Raw genomic sequence first — 16,787 nt, 5'->3', positions numbered from 1 at the left:
TCTTCAGGCTCCAGCAGATATTAAGGGGGAGCAAGTAAACAAGATCTCCTGGCTGAGCGGGGGAGGGTTGGAAGAAAGGAAGTTTAACCAGTGGGCAACTTAGAGGCAACTTGCCAGCAGTGAAGAGTCTGACTGTCCATTCATGGTGGATACAGGTTCCTTTAGGTGGCTTTTCTGGGGGTTTAATTGCTACATGACTGCCAGGGTTTTCAACAGTGATAAACCTAGCTGTGTGTAGAGCCCAACTCTAACAATGAGAAGAGATCTGCTTCTTGAAGAAACTTGACAAAGACTTGGCTGTGGAGCTCCAGACTAACCCAGCTGTTCCTCCTGCTTTGTGTCACATGCTCCTGTCCAAGAATAGACAGACCTTCTTTCACGAGCAGCTTTTCCTTAAATCCCCAGCCAAGAGGAAGAATGCACCAAGTGGGAAAGTAAAAGCATGGGTCTTGCCTTGCATGGATGACCTGTTTGTCCTAGCTGCCTGTAGATATGCAGACTCTGGTCATGGTAGGGGAGATTCCCCTGGCTCTGTGAATGCTTTAGCTTTTGTTCTGCTGTGTGCCAGCTCCTGTTCTTGTCTGTGCTTTCACCTGCCGTGGAGGCTTTTCTATGCTCTGCACCAGAGCAGTGCCTTGCTTGTTACATGCATTCCTACCCCCACCCTTTCCCCTATTCTGCAGATGCATAAAGGAAATGAGTCTATATCAGCTCAGCATTTCCTAATATCAACTGCCCCCCAAAAGAAAAAAAGGCATCTCCATTTCTCAAGGGGGCACTTCTCTCTGGGAGGCAAAAGGCTCTTTTGATATGCAATGCCACGAGAGAGAAGCTCAAGGGTGGCGAGGGTAGCACAGCTAAAACATAAGTCAGAGCTCAGCCCATTTCCTTGCTCTACAGACAGGCAAATTTCCCCAAAAGTCTTCATTTATCTACAGCTCAGGTACCAATGATTCCACAGCTGGAACAAGGCTAGTGTGTAAAGATGTCTGTCTTTTATATCATCTGAGGATTATTCTAGAAAGGGGGTAATTCTGAGGGATGGCAGAGGGGTAAAACTTTCTTCTAAAAATTTCTTGGGCGAAATCCTCACGAAAGGGGTTCTGCTCCCTCCCTCACTTCCCACAAGCACTCAAGCCTTGATGGCACGTATGTGTAACACACTTGAGAATAATTTTTACTTTCCCACTGAAGGGCAACGGATATTGGGTGCAGGTGTTGGAGTACCTGCCAGCTGGTAGCTAGTCCTCTTATTCTTGCCTTAAACACCAATGTCAGAACAAGATCTAAATATTGCAGCATTTCCAAAAACCAGTAGGTGAGAAATATTCTTTTGGATAAGATTCAATGACAATCTTAATACGCTAACTCATTTTAATTACCATGACTGAGCAGCTCCATGGCACAATGGACTGGAGTGTTCAGCTGTTAGCTGAAAGACTGATAGCTGAAGCCAATCAGTAATATGGAAACTTCCTCTCTCTCAGTGAACTTTTTTCAGGCTGGGTCTGTACAATATATAAGAAAATTGCCTGATGTATGCTATTTCCCTAATCCTTATGGGCATCAATACAAAATCTGTCCACAAGCATCACCAACAAACTTCTATAAGCTCGTGCTGACTGAGCACTATCTTAGTAATTTTCAGATGTTGTATATGAATAAGAGAAGCACTTCAGACTGAGTACAAGAACAGACCACAAGCATATATGGAGTATATTCAACATTATAAATAAATAAATACATAAAAATATTCGTGGTTGAGTGGTGCCAATTTTGTGCAGGAAAAAGGGACAAGCAAAAATCTTTTTTCAGCTTTTTGTCAAAACAAAACCTAAAGTATTTTACATATGTATATTATTTTGTTCCATCACATCTTCAATGAAAATACATTTCCATGTTGATACCCATTATCACTTTTTTCCCCTCTAAAGAAAGAAAATTTCCAACCAACTATAAGGTTGTAAAAACCTTCTTAGGTAAGCAATGCCAGAAAAAAATACCTCTCAAATGTTTAAGTACCCTAAGGTTGATTACTAATATGCTGTTTCCATAATAAGAGCCTGGGTGCAGGGCTTCTTATTTTCTCAGAACCATACTTGCACATGTGTTATATCAATTAAAGATGGCCTAAACAAAGCTATATATTTTCTAGCATTTGAAGTTAGGTTTGGGTTAGGTACAGCAAGATGCCTAATAGTACATGTCCTGTACTGCTTCACTCAGCAACACTCATTACACCACAGGAACAAATGTAGTTGTGTATGTGCACAGTACATTGTGGTTAGTTTGTAAGACCACCTGCAGCTTACATTTTATTATATATAAAGATGCAGAATATCCAATACATTCTACCCTGAACTCTGGCCCTAGAGCTACGGAAATCTTTTAAGCATCCTCTTACCCTAATTTTCTTCACATATTTCTCCCTACTCCAGCATTTCTGCACATGCCTGGATTATGTCACATCATTCATGCCTCGGGAATGGGGTAGTGGAGGGCTGCTGTCTGTACTGAGAAGTTAAAGGCGATGATGTTTTTTTTCCAAAGGAGAAATGCTGGAGGACAGAACATGTAGCCTTTAGGTACTCCTGATGTTGACTTCCTTGCTTGTTGATGGCTTTGTCTGCTCTGTTATATGTATGGCATCCTTAGCTGTCAGGCATAAAAAGTTCTTTGCATTAATTCCCTAAATTAAGGGGAAAGATCAGACATAGCACTAGAAACTTTCAGGATGAACATGATCTTCCAGAAAGTGTTCAACTGTCATAAAGTAGCACTTTTTCAAAAGTCTGGCTGTTCCTGAGGCTGACTGCTGCTGTAACTCCTTCCATTTCTCTGAAAATATCACACGTATGGGGAATGCAAGGAGTGGAGGAAGGGGAGACACCAACCTCAAAAAACCTAGCAAGTGTACTTCAGCTGCTGCTTCCCATCCACCACACCTCTGTAAACTTAATGCAGGGGACAAAATGGGGAAGTTCCGGGTTCTATTGACTGTGTATTTGGGAAGTATCGTGGTGGGAATGGAGGGAGGTAGCATTGCTAGGTTGTGCTAACTTTACCTCCATTGAAAAAAAAATCTTTATCCTGGACTCCGTATTTTCTCTGAGAAGGAAGCATTTACTTCCTTGAAGCTGAAATACCAAGTCCTTACAATGATAGCCATCACTTTGAGTCTCATGTTGTAGTTCAACTGAGGTCTCTGTCTTGACAATGCTATATCAGAACCAGCTGCATTTAAAATCTACATACCTAATGGGTCTTTTAAGAGCCAGCATCTCATCAGAAAGAAAGAGCTCTGAATTACGTAGAGCCCAGATAAATTTAGAAATGATACAACAAGTGAGACATGAGCCCTAGCCTGGATCATTTCCAGACATCCTAACCAATCTTCCTGCGGTAAAGTAATAAAAGGACTATAGCAGCCCATGGGTGGGTGGAATGCCATCTGAGGGACATGGATACTGTGGTAAGATTACTCCTCCACCAAGGATGTATCATAGTCTTTCTTATCAAGTTAAATACAGGAACCACCTGACCTGAGGTACGATGCCTCGAACACAGTAGAATCTTAGAAATTCAGTTTTCTTCTTCCCCAAATCAGCCAGAATGGACAAATGATGCAAAACACTGGTAGCCTGCTCAGGCTCTTGGAGAGCCATGAGGGAGTCAGTGGATGCATCTTCATGAGACATTTACTGTGCAGTCACAGTCAGGGTGTCCAGACTGTGGAATAAGCTCCCCCCAGAGGTGGTGCAATCACCTACCCTGGAGGTTTTCAAGAGGAGACTGGACAGTCATCTTGCTGGGGTTACTTGACCCTAGTTGTCTTCCTGCCTAGAGTAGGGGGGGAGGAGGGGGCTGGACCCCATGATCTGCGAGGTCCCTTCCAGCCACTAACAATCTATAAATCTGTAACTCATTAACTATGCAGTAAATGTCTCAGGGTCTACATGCGCACCCCTTTTAGGGCACATGTGTAGATGCCAAGCTGGTTGGCTGCGGCACGAGGGTGATTCAGTGAACAGCCCTCCACAGCACCCTGAGCCCAGTTGAAGCAGCCCCAGGCTGGCAGCCTGATCCCTCCACTCCACCCCAGGCTCCCTGTCACCTGGGACTGCTGCAATCTGGCATAATGTGCTGCAGTCCAGGTGCATGTGTAAACTATGTGCTTGGGAGCTTCCCAGGAGCAATATATGGCAGAGCAATAAGCTGCACAGTTTATTACTGCGCATTAGTGGCACGTGTAAAAGCACCCAGCGTGTTCACTAAGTAGTGCTTGACAGCTAACAAGAAGGAAAGTGAAGTGTTGTAAGGCTTGCTGAGGTGCTGTCCAAGTAGCCCTCAGAAAGGCAGCCCTCTGATAACCATGTTCCTCATCTCCCTGCTCTCATTCCCTGCTCATCAGAGAACAATGCCAGGCAAAGCTCCTTCCTTCTTGCCATTTTTCTAGCAGCTAACAAAGCTCTTACACCTCCTACACTTCTCACCCAGCTAGGAAAGCTCCATACCTCCTACATCCCTACACTATCTGCTGCAAACTGTTAGGGTTTGGGATTGTCTACCTCATACACATTATTCAACTCATCCCTGGAATAACATTTAGGAGGCCAGAGGGTATTATCACTCTTCTTTTGCGGAGGAGAAACTGAGGCAGAGACACTGAAGACACTTCCAAAAGTTGTGGCTTTCCCAACATCCTATGAAAAGCTGGTGGCAGGACCACGGGTATGACTCTTTCCATGGGCTCCATTGCCCTGCCTGAACTATAGGTACATTGTTTTTGAGAGCAAGGAAGCTGGCAGGGAGAGAAGAAAGGCAGGGGTGACTGGTGCCTCCTGAGTTGGGGGGGGGGGCACAATTTGTGTGCAGGCCTGAGAGCCCCATACCCACACCTATACTACTGTGCTGTGGATTAGCGCCCCACCCCCCAACACACCACCGGCCCGCATGGCAAAAAAATTGCTGTCTTGAGTGGTGCTGAGTCGGGAGCCAATATCGGAGGGGCATGTTCTGCCCCGTGCCCCCTTACCAGTTGCCTGTGAAGAAAGGGCGCATATTTTTTCTCTTGTACTACACAAGACTGGATGGCATACAACTATTTTGGCTAGGCAATTCTTTGCAAGTTGTATCAGGCTTTGTAGGAGTGGGGAAAAAAAAACTTTAATCTATAGTTAAGCATGTGATGATGCCACCTTTCAGAAAGAGCAAGACAAAAGCATGTGAGTAAGAACTGGTTTTGCTAGATGATAGCCCTGTGTTCTGTTACTGGCTTTTGTCAGAATAAGTGACCTCATGACACTTGTCATATCAACTTTCACGCTAATTGGATTTTTGGGGGGAAAACTTTCCGATACAAGGCAGAATTTGATTTGGAATAAACTGAGCAGCAGCTTTAACCAAATGGAAATTCCACTGAGGGGAACACTAAGGAAAGCCTTATATGGGTTAGCATCAGCTTCTGGGTATTGGTTTTTCAAGATTCAAACCCACAAGAGCTAATACGCTGGGCTGGAAGATTACACAGTTCCTTGCTAGACAGCACCAGAACACTGGGAATGATAATCTGGAGGGAGAAGGTGTTGGAGTGAAGAGTGATCTCTTGGGCACAGTGGTAGTCTCAGAAGAGATAACCAAACACACACATTTTGGAAGGAATGTTGCACATGAAGTATGCCTAAGAGTTTGGTCTACCATGTTAGAAATGCAGTGACCTTGTGCAACTGTTCAGCTTACAACCTTAAAAGTGAGAGGGGTTTATACTTAACTTCTTTTCAGAGCTAGGAAATGAGGTCTCAGGCATTAATAGACGTCTTGAAATGCCAGTGAATAGCACTAGCATTTAGTGGATGAAGTGGGCCTAAAACTTCTGAGCTCTTGGCTCATAGCCCAGTGCATTTCTTCATAAGCTAACAGGTGCTTTATGGCAGAGTGCTCGCTGCCTGTCTAACATGCTGGTGATCTGATACTTCGACATTCCACTCTGTAGTTCCAAAAATTAGGTCTAATAACTTTCTACATTTCAGATGTCTGACCATCTGTTGGGTGCCATGCACTACAGCTCATGGAGGGCATTTGAGAGAAATCAGTTTGGGTATTTAAAAAGAAGCATGTGTTTCAAAAAAAAAAAAAAAAAAAAAAAAATATATATATATATATATATATATATATATATTTTTTTTTTAAAAGAGCCCCTTGTTTGGAGGCAGGGAGGGCTTGTATATCTTGGGAATCCTTGACCTCTAAATGGGTATCAGTTATTCCACACCAACCTCAGAACAGACATGACAATTTTCAAATCAATCTCACTGCATGCAACACAAACACTTAAAAAAATTTCAAGGCAGTGGGTTCAAAGTTAGAAAACACCAGAATCCGTGCTGTTCATCTAACATTAAGACATCCCTCTTGTTCAGAAGTGTTATGATACATGCTTGTGTGCTATTTCTTTTCCATGGGACCCCTACTTTATTCATCGTCTGGTATGGATGGTGTTAATTAAACGGGTAAGGTACTCAATGTTGCCTTTTATCTTTATTGGTCAAAGTATGTTCCAGGGCCTCTACTACACACCATCTCTAAGTGTATTTCTATAGCCTTCTCACAAATGTTAACTTTCCTAATACTGCATCAAGAAGAAGTGCTATTATTATTGCCATTCTATAGATGGGGAAACTGATACACAGAGTGATGAGGATCAAAATGATCACAATGGTCCAAAAGACCAAACTCATCAAAAGCTTTCAATAATTTTTTGTGCCTTATTTGAAACACTTGTAAGCCTTGATTTTTCAGTTCTTAGTATTTTTATAGTACATTATTTGTTCAAAGAACAGCTCCAATTGACATCAGCTGCAGCTTTGAATGCTCAGCAATTTTGTAACTCTAGCACTACATGTCTCAAGTAAAACTGGTCAGATATCCAACCTCCATTCTGCTGCAAATTTCCACATTTTGATATTTGTTTTTGTTTCCAGCTGGAACAAAAAAAAGTCAAAATTCCCCATGGAATGAACATCTGGGGGGAAAAAATATTCTGGAATATCTAAACATTTTTCCTATCACACTTAAACACCGTACTAGAGAATGGTTATATATCATACATATCAAACATGTATGCTAGGCCAACATTATTTGTATATAAATAAAACATGAAGTAAACTGAGTCCAAGTGATCAAGCCAAGACAAACAAGAAAATTGATAAGATTTGTCTCTCCTTTTTGCACTTCTGAAAAATGACACTTTCCCATGAAAGAGTTTGATTGACTCAAATTTGCTTTTTCTTTGATAGAAAACCAAACTCTCCATTTTTTGACCATCTCAAATCATGTGCCTCGTAATGAAAGAGTGAACAATTTGTGGGCCCTAGTGAAAAGTTTGGGGAAAATCTTTGCAGTGGCAGGGAAGGGTCCTAGTCCTCCAAGTTAGCATTCAATTGTCTTAGAAATGAGACACCCTCACCTCCTTGAGTTAATGCCTCACTGAATATAGGCAACAGCCTCCTTTGCTACACAGCTCTGATTTATCAGCAGAAGGTACATACCATGCAAAGAATGGTGCAAGTTTCTGTGAAAGAAGAATCTCCTACCCCAGCTCCCATCTCTCCCTATCTCCTAACATACTTTGTTCCTCTGTCTCCTGCTACCCAAGATACTCACTGTTCTACATTCCCATCTGCCCACTCCTTCCCTCTCTATTGCATTGTCCCAGTTAACCCTAGGCAGCAACCACTGCAGAGAAAACCCTACTCAACTTCTGCCACCCTGAGATGGAGCTGCACAAAGTTGCCTTGAAAATCATAAGATTACAAATGTAAACCTTCTGCTGGGCACCAGTCAGCAGCAAGAAGGGCCAGGTTCACATTTCAGGGTACCCCATAAATTATACCTGTGGCTCAAGCTCCCACCCAGAAATTTGGGAACACTAAATTTGCTGGGGTGTCTCGCATAAACAAAACCCCATCCTCACAAGCAGTGTAAATACATACAAAAAAATTACAAAAATAAAGTAAAAAAACCCAAAAGAAAACACTAAATGCAATTTAAAACACTATTATCTGCAAGGCAAAGTCTATAGGTGGCACCCTCTTGGGAAGGCTTTACCCATGCCCAGGCAATCTGGGACCTGGGGCTCCCCAAAGGGTAGTTCAGGGGGCCTGCACCCCTATATCTGCTCATCAGCAATGGGCTGGAGAGGGGGGCCCACACCAGAGAGTCCTATGAGCTGCTACTTGGCTTCACTGCATCACAAGGAGTTGCTCAGGAGCATGGGTCCTTCTATGTTGCAAAGGGCTTCTTTGTTCCTGCGAGAAGAGGTAGAGTGCTGACCTCCACTTCTGTATGCCGGCTTTCAGGGGTTTGTGGCCGAGGTGCCAGGTAAAGTCTTGCGCCCCCCACAACTAGAGGCTTGACAGGACTGTGCTGTGAGGGATGAGATTCCCCAGATTCAAACACTTGACTGATATTGCCTGATTCTTGCCTGCCAAGACTTGATGTTGACTGCTTTTTTCTATAACTGGGAGGTGGTCTGTCTCCAGAGTGTTTGTCCAGTTGTTTTTTTTCACAGGTTTTTTACGTCCCCTTCACCCCATCCATACAGCAGTCAGATGGAGGTTTATTGACAGAGTGGGCACACCCCAACGTCCGCTGGCACTCCTGTGCATATGCGGTAGAAGGCTGGGGCTAACGGGACTCCGCACTCCCAAACACAGGGCAGCTGGCAGGGCCACAAAGCAGCCTGGCTGTGGGTTCTGGGTGGCTGCAGCAAGGGGAGAGGGGCATACATGCATCCAAGATCACATTCCAGTGCATGGATGGCTGGTTGCCCAGCACTGCTGGCAAATACCAGTCTACTCTGTGAAGGTGAAGGGGCTGGGATGGGGAAAGATTGAGGCCCCCGTGGTAAGAGAGGGGGAGGGAGCAGGGCACAGGCAGGGGCAGCAACTGGGGTGAACGGGGCCCTGGCCAGGCTGGGTGGTGGGACAATTGGAGCCCGAGCAGCTCATCCAGAGGTTCAGAGGACTCCCCACACTGCACACATCCCCTCGGAGGCCTGGGGGGGATGTGCCTCCCTGCACCACCCCACCAATCTGTGTGTGGGGTGGAGGTGGCTGCAGCTGTGCACTGTGCTTTGCACCCAGCTGCAGCTGCCCCAGAAGCAGCATGACACCACGTGCCTGCTGCTGCTGAGCTGAGCAGTGTCCCCTGCTTGCCCCACAGGGGTGTCCAGAGACAGTGGCAGCTGCAGCTGGGGGCAAAGTGCAGCAGCAGCCACCTCCACCTCATCTGCAGATTGGGAGGCATCCCCACACCCCTGACCAAGGCACCCAGGCTCCAACCGTCCCACCACCCAGCCCGGCCAAGGTCCCATTCACCCCAGCCCCTGCCTATGTCCTGTTCACTCCCTCACCACAGAGGCCTCCATCTACCCCTCCCATTCCCCTTCCCCTTCTCCCCATCCCTTCCCTCACAGACCTACCCCTTCTCCCATTTACTTCTGCTTTTTCTGGCCCATTAGAGATTTTACCTATTTCACAGTAATACAAGGTCCCAGCTTTCCATGTGCAGAGCACATGGCCAGAACAACAGGTGCCATCTTGTCCACATAGAAAAACCACACTCACACACACACACAAAAACACAATACACAACAACCAAAAGCACACACTCTGTCATACACAACTCAAGTGTATGTGGGTGTTACATAAATAAGTGTTGGAGGGTAGGAGTGTTTGCTTAATAGCTTCTAAGACCTTAGGGTACAGCTGGGTCACTCTCTCAAGGTTTTCCTTGCAACTCAGAGGGCTAGAGTCATCTTCCATTTACAACAGGGGTGTCAAAGATATGGTCTGTGGGCCAGATCTGGTCTGTAGAGCCCTGTTATCTGGTCTCCAGTGCTGCCTGTCTGAGCACTGTATGCAGCATGCACCAGCCCTGGCCCTATGTGCTACATAGGGTACATGGTGCTAGTCTGGTATATGTTGCACACAGCATGCAAGGCTAGAGCTGGAATGTGCTCTGCATGTGGCTGGCACATGCTACATGCAGCACACAAGGCTGGAGTCACCATGTGTCCTGCATACTGTGCAAAGGGCCAGTCCAGGGTGCATGTGGCATGTGGGGCCAGTCTAGGGCATGTGCTGCAGGTGCTGCCCAAGCCAGACTGGCCCTGTGTGCTGGATCTGGTTCACAGGGCCAGCTGATGGGTCCAATCCAGCCTGTAGACCAGCCCCATGCCTATCATCTGACCCACAGGTCTTGCTGAGTTTGAAGCCCCTGGTTTAAAATGAAAGCAGAAGTTCATTTTTCTCCAGCAGCTAGAGTTTTAAGTAAAAACACCAAATATCCTGAGCCTCACAAGAAATACAAGAAAAAGCAGCAACACTGGAATGAAGCACGCTTAGTACAGACAGAACCTGTGGAGAATTTCAGCAGCCAGTTCTCAGAAGTCTCTGGTAGGCATCAATGACAGAAGATTTTCAAAGGCTTATAATTTTGCCCAGTCTGTGTGGATTTTCACAGACATGGCAAAGGGCACATCCCTGAAACCACGGCATGGTTTCAAATCCTTGCTCCAATGCAAAGAAGCACTCACTTTTCCCAAGGAAACGGTGGCAAGATCTGAGCAAAGCAACCTGCATTTCTATAACTTCTGGACATTGTTTATTTAAAACTTTCGGAAAGATCAGCCTGAAGCTAATGCTCAGCAGGAATGAGTTCAGACCAAACGGATAATGTTCAACTGAGATACAAGGGAGTGAAAACTGAATCATACAATAGAAAGCATGAAGAAACTATCTAAAGAGGAGGGTCCCAGTACTGCCTATACCATGCCTACCTACATCTCTTCCTCTCTCTTTGGGCCAAGTTCTCCTGTATTAGCTCAGGTGACAGCAACATTTACAACATGGTAAAACACATCCCCCTGCACATATCTGCCCCAGCGAGGACCGTTCATGTGTGTAACTGTGACACAGATAAAGAAGGTGGGGTGATATCCCAATACTTGCTCACACTGCTGCCATCACCACCATGGAAGTGGGCACACTTGTGGATGGGGCCAGAAAGGGTTGGAGCTGGTCTGTACTGGCTGTACTGTGCAGTCTGCTGGCCTATTTTATCTGCTTCTATTCTGGGCTCCGAGCTCAGGGAATCTCTCTTTTCCTCTCAGCTGACAGAGCAGCAGCACAATCCCAGGCTCCCTCGTCTCATTCTGACAGTGATCGCTGAAGCTGTGACTTGCCTCCCTAGATGCTCTGTGGGAGGGGCCCAGGCAGCAGAGAGCAGGAGAGGGTTTAGAGAGGTGGTTTCAGAAGAGGTAATTGTTAAAACAGAAAAAAAAGGGGCGGGGGAAAGGTGGAAAGCAGGCATGGAGCCCGAAGGAAGGACAGGATGTCCAGGTCCTCCTCCCATGAGGCACCACTGTGCAAGGTTTAGAGTGATGGGTAGCAGGATGCCTAAGCTTCATTGTTGACTGACGAGCTGGATGACAGTGGGCAAGTCACTCCCCCTTGCCTTTCCCTTCTGTAAAAGAGGGATAATTCTGCTCCACACATGTGTGCGGCAGTGGCTATCCCCCTCCAGCTTGCAATAGAGAGTCATGCAATCAAGCCCAACAGGTATGTTCCACATGTGCAGTACACCCACAAATGGAGGTGAGGGGAAGGACAGGCAGGCACCAAAAACATACAACATGAAGAGTGCTTATTGGCACATGCCCCTTACTGTACACAGACAGCTCCCCTACATCCATCCCAGGATATTGTGCCTCACTATAATGCTCCTAGCAGGGTCTGGAGGATGGTGTGGGCATGCCATTTGTATGTGGCTGAAATCACTGTTGTGTGTGGAGTGCTTTGAGAGGCTCACGATGATGGAAATAAACAGCTGTGTTTGTGCACCTCAGGTATGCCTAGGGGGACAAGCATGTACATGCTACCTTGTTTGCTCACACTGCACCCACCCTGTGTGCATGCACCTCCTTCCTCTGCACTATCCCTTTCAGAGGTACCCTGCAGTCCCTGCCCTGCTCCCCAAACAATCCCCAATGCCCTGGGTCCCCAAGAACATGCATCCCATGTCCAATCATCGCCAACCCTTCCTACCACCCTCCAAGCCTGCACCATGTGTCATGCACCCATCCATCTGCCCTTCTCTATGCCCCTTCCTCAGTGCAATCCGTAAGTGCTTCCTTTTCAGATCCTGCAACTCTCTCATGCGCATGCAGAGCCCCTTCTGCCTATTAAGCACATCCACTCTGTAAAACCTCACAATTAAAACTAATCCTTATCCCACAAATAAGCTGAAAACTAAAGCAGAGAGTCTTAAAATGTTTCCTGTTTAATGAGGAGCTTTGCCGTGGCTCTCCCCAGTCCCTCGTTTCCTCTCTCTCTCCTTCACAAGAGATAAAAACAGCAGCTTCTCCCAACTAGCTTCTTATTGTAAATACTGATGTATTAGGGCAATTTGTGTGCTGATTCAGTCCCTGATTCTGCCACCTTTTGCTCTTAGAGAGCAGTGCCTGATCTCACCCATTCCCTTCACAAAAAGCTATGGATTCCAGGGGGAAGAGTGGTAGACACTGAGCCGTGCATTTTCCTTCACCCCACTCCCCCTCTGCATACACTTTCTTCTTCACTCCTCTGAGCCATGCCTTTCAAGTGATAAAACACAGGCACATGCCCCCATCTCCTGTTTATACACGTATGTGCCGCAGAACACTTCACCTGCACTATGCTTCCTCAGCCTCACAAACACAAGTGTGCATGTCTTGCTCACCCTTGACTATACCTGATCCTGTCCCTGAGTAACAGATGCCTGGCCTCTACTCATTATATGTTTAAGTAACATGGTGGTAGGCAGCAGTACAAAACTGCAGATATATCCTTTACAAATACACTCGCATGCAACCTATCACCACCCTGCGCTGCAAGCACACACATCCCCCCCACCTCTTCATGTACATGTATATTCAAACCTTGGCTGGCCAAGTCCCCATCCACCCTCCCTTACAGGCTCACATTCATCCCTCACATGGCAGGCTGCACTTGAGCTTGTCTGAACGCTGCTGTGATTGACAGCTGGATAGTACCACCAGCTGCCCTGTCCTTTTCCCTGCAGTGCTTCAGCAAGAAACAGAAGCCCTGACTACAGCCCTGGAGCAGATGTTTCTTGAAGAGGAGTCAGAAATGTCAGCAGCACTCAGTACCTCATGCGTCCTGGGCAAACTAATGGGGCTTCATGATGGAGAGTGAAACCGTGAGGCGGTGAGCTTGGGAAACAGTGCCTAGGAGATCCATGGGGGACGTGCTGTACCTGCCTGAGCTAAACGTCCACAGCCTTTCCATCATCTTACAGCAGCAAACAGGTGGGCGAGGAGGGGGAGCAAAGTCTTTCCTCTGGCACAAAGTGGGAGAAAATCAGGAGGACTGACCTGAACAACAGTTTCTGCACAATTTCAAATGCCATTATTTTTTTAAAGAAATAATCTTGCCTTTTTTCTATTTAACAGGAATCCACAAAGTACCAGCCCTCACAACTCCATCTCCCTGCCTTCCTCTAACCACCCATTCTTTTCTAATAAATCACCTATTGTTTCTCTCCCTCTCCACAGGACCAGACAATCTAGCCTAGGAGCTGTGGGCAATTTTCCAGGGCTGCCTTAAAGAAGAGAGAGAAGAAGAAACAATCGGTTTAAACTGCAGCAAAGTAGATTTAGATCTAGTCTCGGGAGGGAATCCTTACAGTTAGTAAGAACAGTAGGACAGAGGAACAAGCTGCCCTGGGAACTTGTGAAATCTCCTGTGTTGGTGTTTTCCTAGAAGACAGAATCTGCGTGGGATGAATTAGGAGCCATGCACTCTGCACCTGTGCAGGGGGTTGGACTAGATCAACAGGGTCAACCTTTTTAGCACAAATTAGCTTCACACCTTCCCCAAGCCCTATTCTGATCATTTTCCCTTACTCAATCTGCTACTGTGTCTTGTGTTCTCTGCCTGATCTGATGGTCTGTCCCTTGCATTATCTGTCCCCTCTCCAATCTGCCATGTGCCACACATAGAGACCACCCATACCACTTGGGGCACCAAGGCTGCAGGTTGGCTATCCATGGACTAAATAAGTCCCAGGTCCATTCCAACTCTGCGACTCAATGATTCTAGGGTTCAATTTTTGTCCTGGGTCGACAGGAAACCCAGCTAAATGGCTTTGCCAGAGGCCTCTGACATACCTGAATCAATTTCCAGTGGTCAGGGTCATGCGGGGATTCAAACTAGACATTCTTATTGTGTTCAGTGCTCATCCTGATGTTCTCCTATCAGACAGTCTTTCCTATCTGTTCCTCCACTGTTTCCTTAGTCTTGTACGTAAGTCATCAAACCATGAATGCTTTGTCCTTGGTGTGCAGAGAATTTAACACTCAGGATCTTAGCAGGATGCACAATACAGCTGGCTTGGAACACATGGGACCTGCTGAAGATTTTTTTTGTCACCTCTGATGTTTTGTTCAGAAAGCTTCTAGGGTGAAAAAGGCTTCTGGTCTGTTCTGATTCAGGCTGCATATTTGTTAACAGAATTTCATATACACTGCAGATTTTGAGTAAAAGCAGCAGACATATAATAGCTGAATTCATTTTTTTTTTTACCCTGAGATGCATTAAGGTGCACAAAAATAAGGGATTGAAGTCACATATAGAGAAGTAAACACCCAGGCTGGTTTCCCTTCCAGCAATCCAGTGCTCCATTCACTCAACCAAACCAGCTCTACCAATCTACTGCAGTCTTCATATCCTATTCCAGCGCCGAGCTGCCCACACAGTTCTGCCAGGGAAAGGACCCTCACTTTTGCCCTGCAGTACCCACTGCTATTCTTATATCGGTATCCTTTCCACACAACTTCACCAAGGCAACTTAGACCTACTGCATGGCCTATCTGGGGACCCCCCAACTCTGTTGGTGCCTTGCCAGTTCTTTGAACCCCTTTGGCTTCTCTTACATTACTATGGACAATTATGCCTTATTGTTTTCAGTTCTGTGCTGGTTTAGTGATATGCATTAAAGTCCCCTCAGAACTAAGCTGTATCCACTCCAAACCCTCATGATCTAAAAAGAAAGGGCCAGCTCAGTGTTCAAATATGAAAGGCTCGTGTACAGACACCTAATGATGTTCATCAGGAGGGAGAGGTAAGGGCATCTTCAGTCACATTTGCACCTGTTTACACATCAAAAGCTTGGTATTGTTTACCACAGGTGTGTGCATGACCCATTCCTCCCCACAGAGGCAGCAGGATGCAAAGGAACAGTTTTCTGTGTGGCTTCATTTGCATCTTGAACAGTGATTGCATTCTGGTAGCTCCATGTTCTTTTGTACTAGTTATTCACAAATTTCCTCATTACAGAGTGACCAGGTTTGTGCTTCATGCCTGAACCTTTACACCATCCCTCTGGGAAGCCAGCCCCATGGGTAACTTCCTGTGAATGGCAAGTCACCTGGCTCCCTAACTCCGAGACTACCCCTTTTGGTTCTGGTGCCTCCCTTTCACCCCTGTGGTTCCCACTAGTGATCCCAAACAAGCTTAACTCCTGAAGGGAATCTATCCAAATGCCTTGCACAGTAACTCAGGCAGCTTCTCCAAAACACATTAGCATTTTTTAAATAAACTGGCATATAGCATACACCACCGTCAGCAGTATCACCCCAAATTCAGAATAGAGTTCACATATGCAAGAATAACTTCCCAGCATACTGCATTCTCCTTGAACCCTTCTTTTGCTGGTTGCCTGCATCTCCATGCCTCATTCTCTGTTAAGTCCAGAATTGACATGTAGGCCACTCTGGGTGTCTATGCATGTGCTCTGATGCATTCTAATTACAATGGGTTGGAACAGACTCAATTAATTACGTTCCAATTATAACGCTGTAGCATGGCCACAGCATCGTGTCTAAACCCCTGCAGGTTTCAGAATGGCTGCTGGGGTGCTTTAATTAAAGTCTGTGAAATGAGCTTTAGTTAAAGTGAACTGTGGCCATTTTGAAATGTGCAGGGACTTAATACATGTGATGCTGTGTGTTAGACCTCGACTCCACGCACTGCCCAATGCATGCACCACGCTCATGGATCCTGGTACTCATTAGCCAGACCAAGCAGGGAGCTAACACCTGCACACACTGCTCACAACAGCTTTATTCAGAATGGAGACAGCTTCGGACTGGCTCTCAAAACACAACAAACCGGGTAGCCGCAACAAACATTAGTTCTTTTCACGTTTTATACACCTTGGTTCATACATATTAACATTTATTCCACCTATGTCCCTCCTTGGGTTCCACCCATTTCTCCTCCCATCTCAAGCTCCACCTCTGTTTACTGTTTGGTTCATTAGCATGGAAATGCCTATGCATTTCATTTATTTACATGCCTCTCTGCTAACAGCACATGTGTAAGTCCATGAAAAGAGGTACTCTCAGTCACTCACTGAGTCTTTCTTGTTCTTTGCTGATCTCAGCACCATCTCCAAGGTCTTGCTTCTGCCTTATCTCCTGACGATAGCTGGTGGACTGCATCTTGTTCTTCTTACACATGGAATCATGTATCCTGCACACTATTCCATTGTTAAAGAAACTACTTGCCTAACTATTTATTAAGGAGGCCATCCTTGAGGGACTGGCCCAGGCTAACATTCTAAGGGACAGCCAGCACGGGTTTGTTGCCGGTAGGTCTTGTTTGACCAATCTCATTTCCTTCTATGACCAGGTGACCTATCACCTGGACAAGAGAGAAGAGATT

The 16,787-nt window shown here is 46.0% G+C and overlaps 1 protein-coding gene across 1 annotated transcript in view; it reads right to left on the bottom strand.

Moving 5' to 3' along the window:
* LSAMP (limbic system-associated membrane protein) overlaps window positions 1–16,787 on the bottom strand; it is a 1,430,869-nt gene that overhangs the window by 905,961 nt on the left and 508,121 nt on the right. The window lies entirely within an intron of this gene.

The sequence above is a fragment of the Crocodylus porosus genome, unplaced genomic scaffold (genome assembly GCF_001723895.1).
Source record: "Crocodylus porosus isolate Cpor-Errol unplaced genomic scaffold, CroPor_comp1, whole genome shotgun sequence".
In the NCBI taxonomy this organism is placed as follows: Eukaryota; Metazoa; Chordata; order Crocodylia; family Crocodylidae; genus Crocodylus; species Crocodylus porosus.
This window is presented reverse-complemented; position numbering and strand designations above follow the sequence as displayed.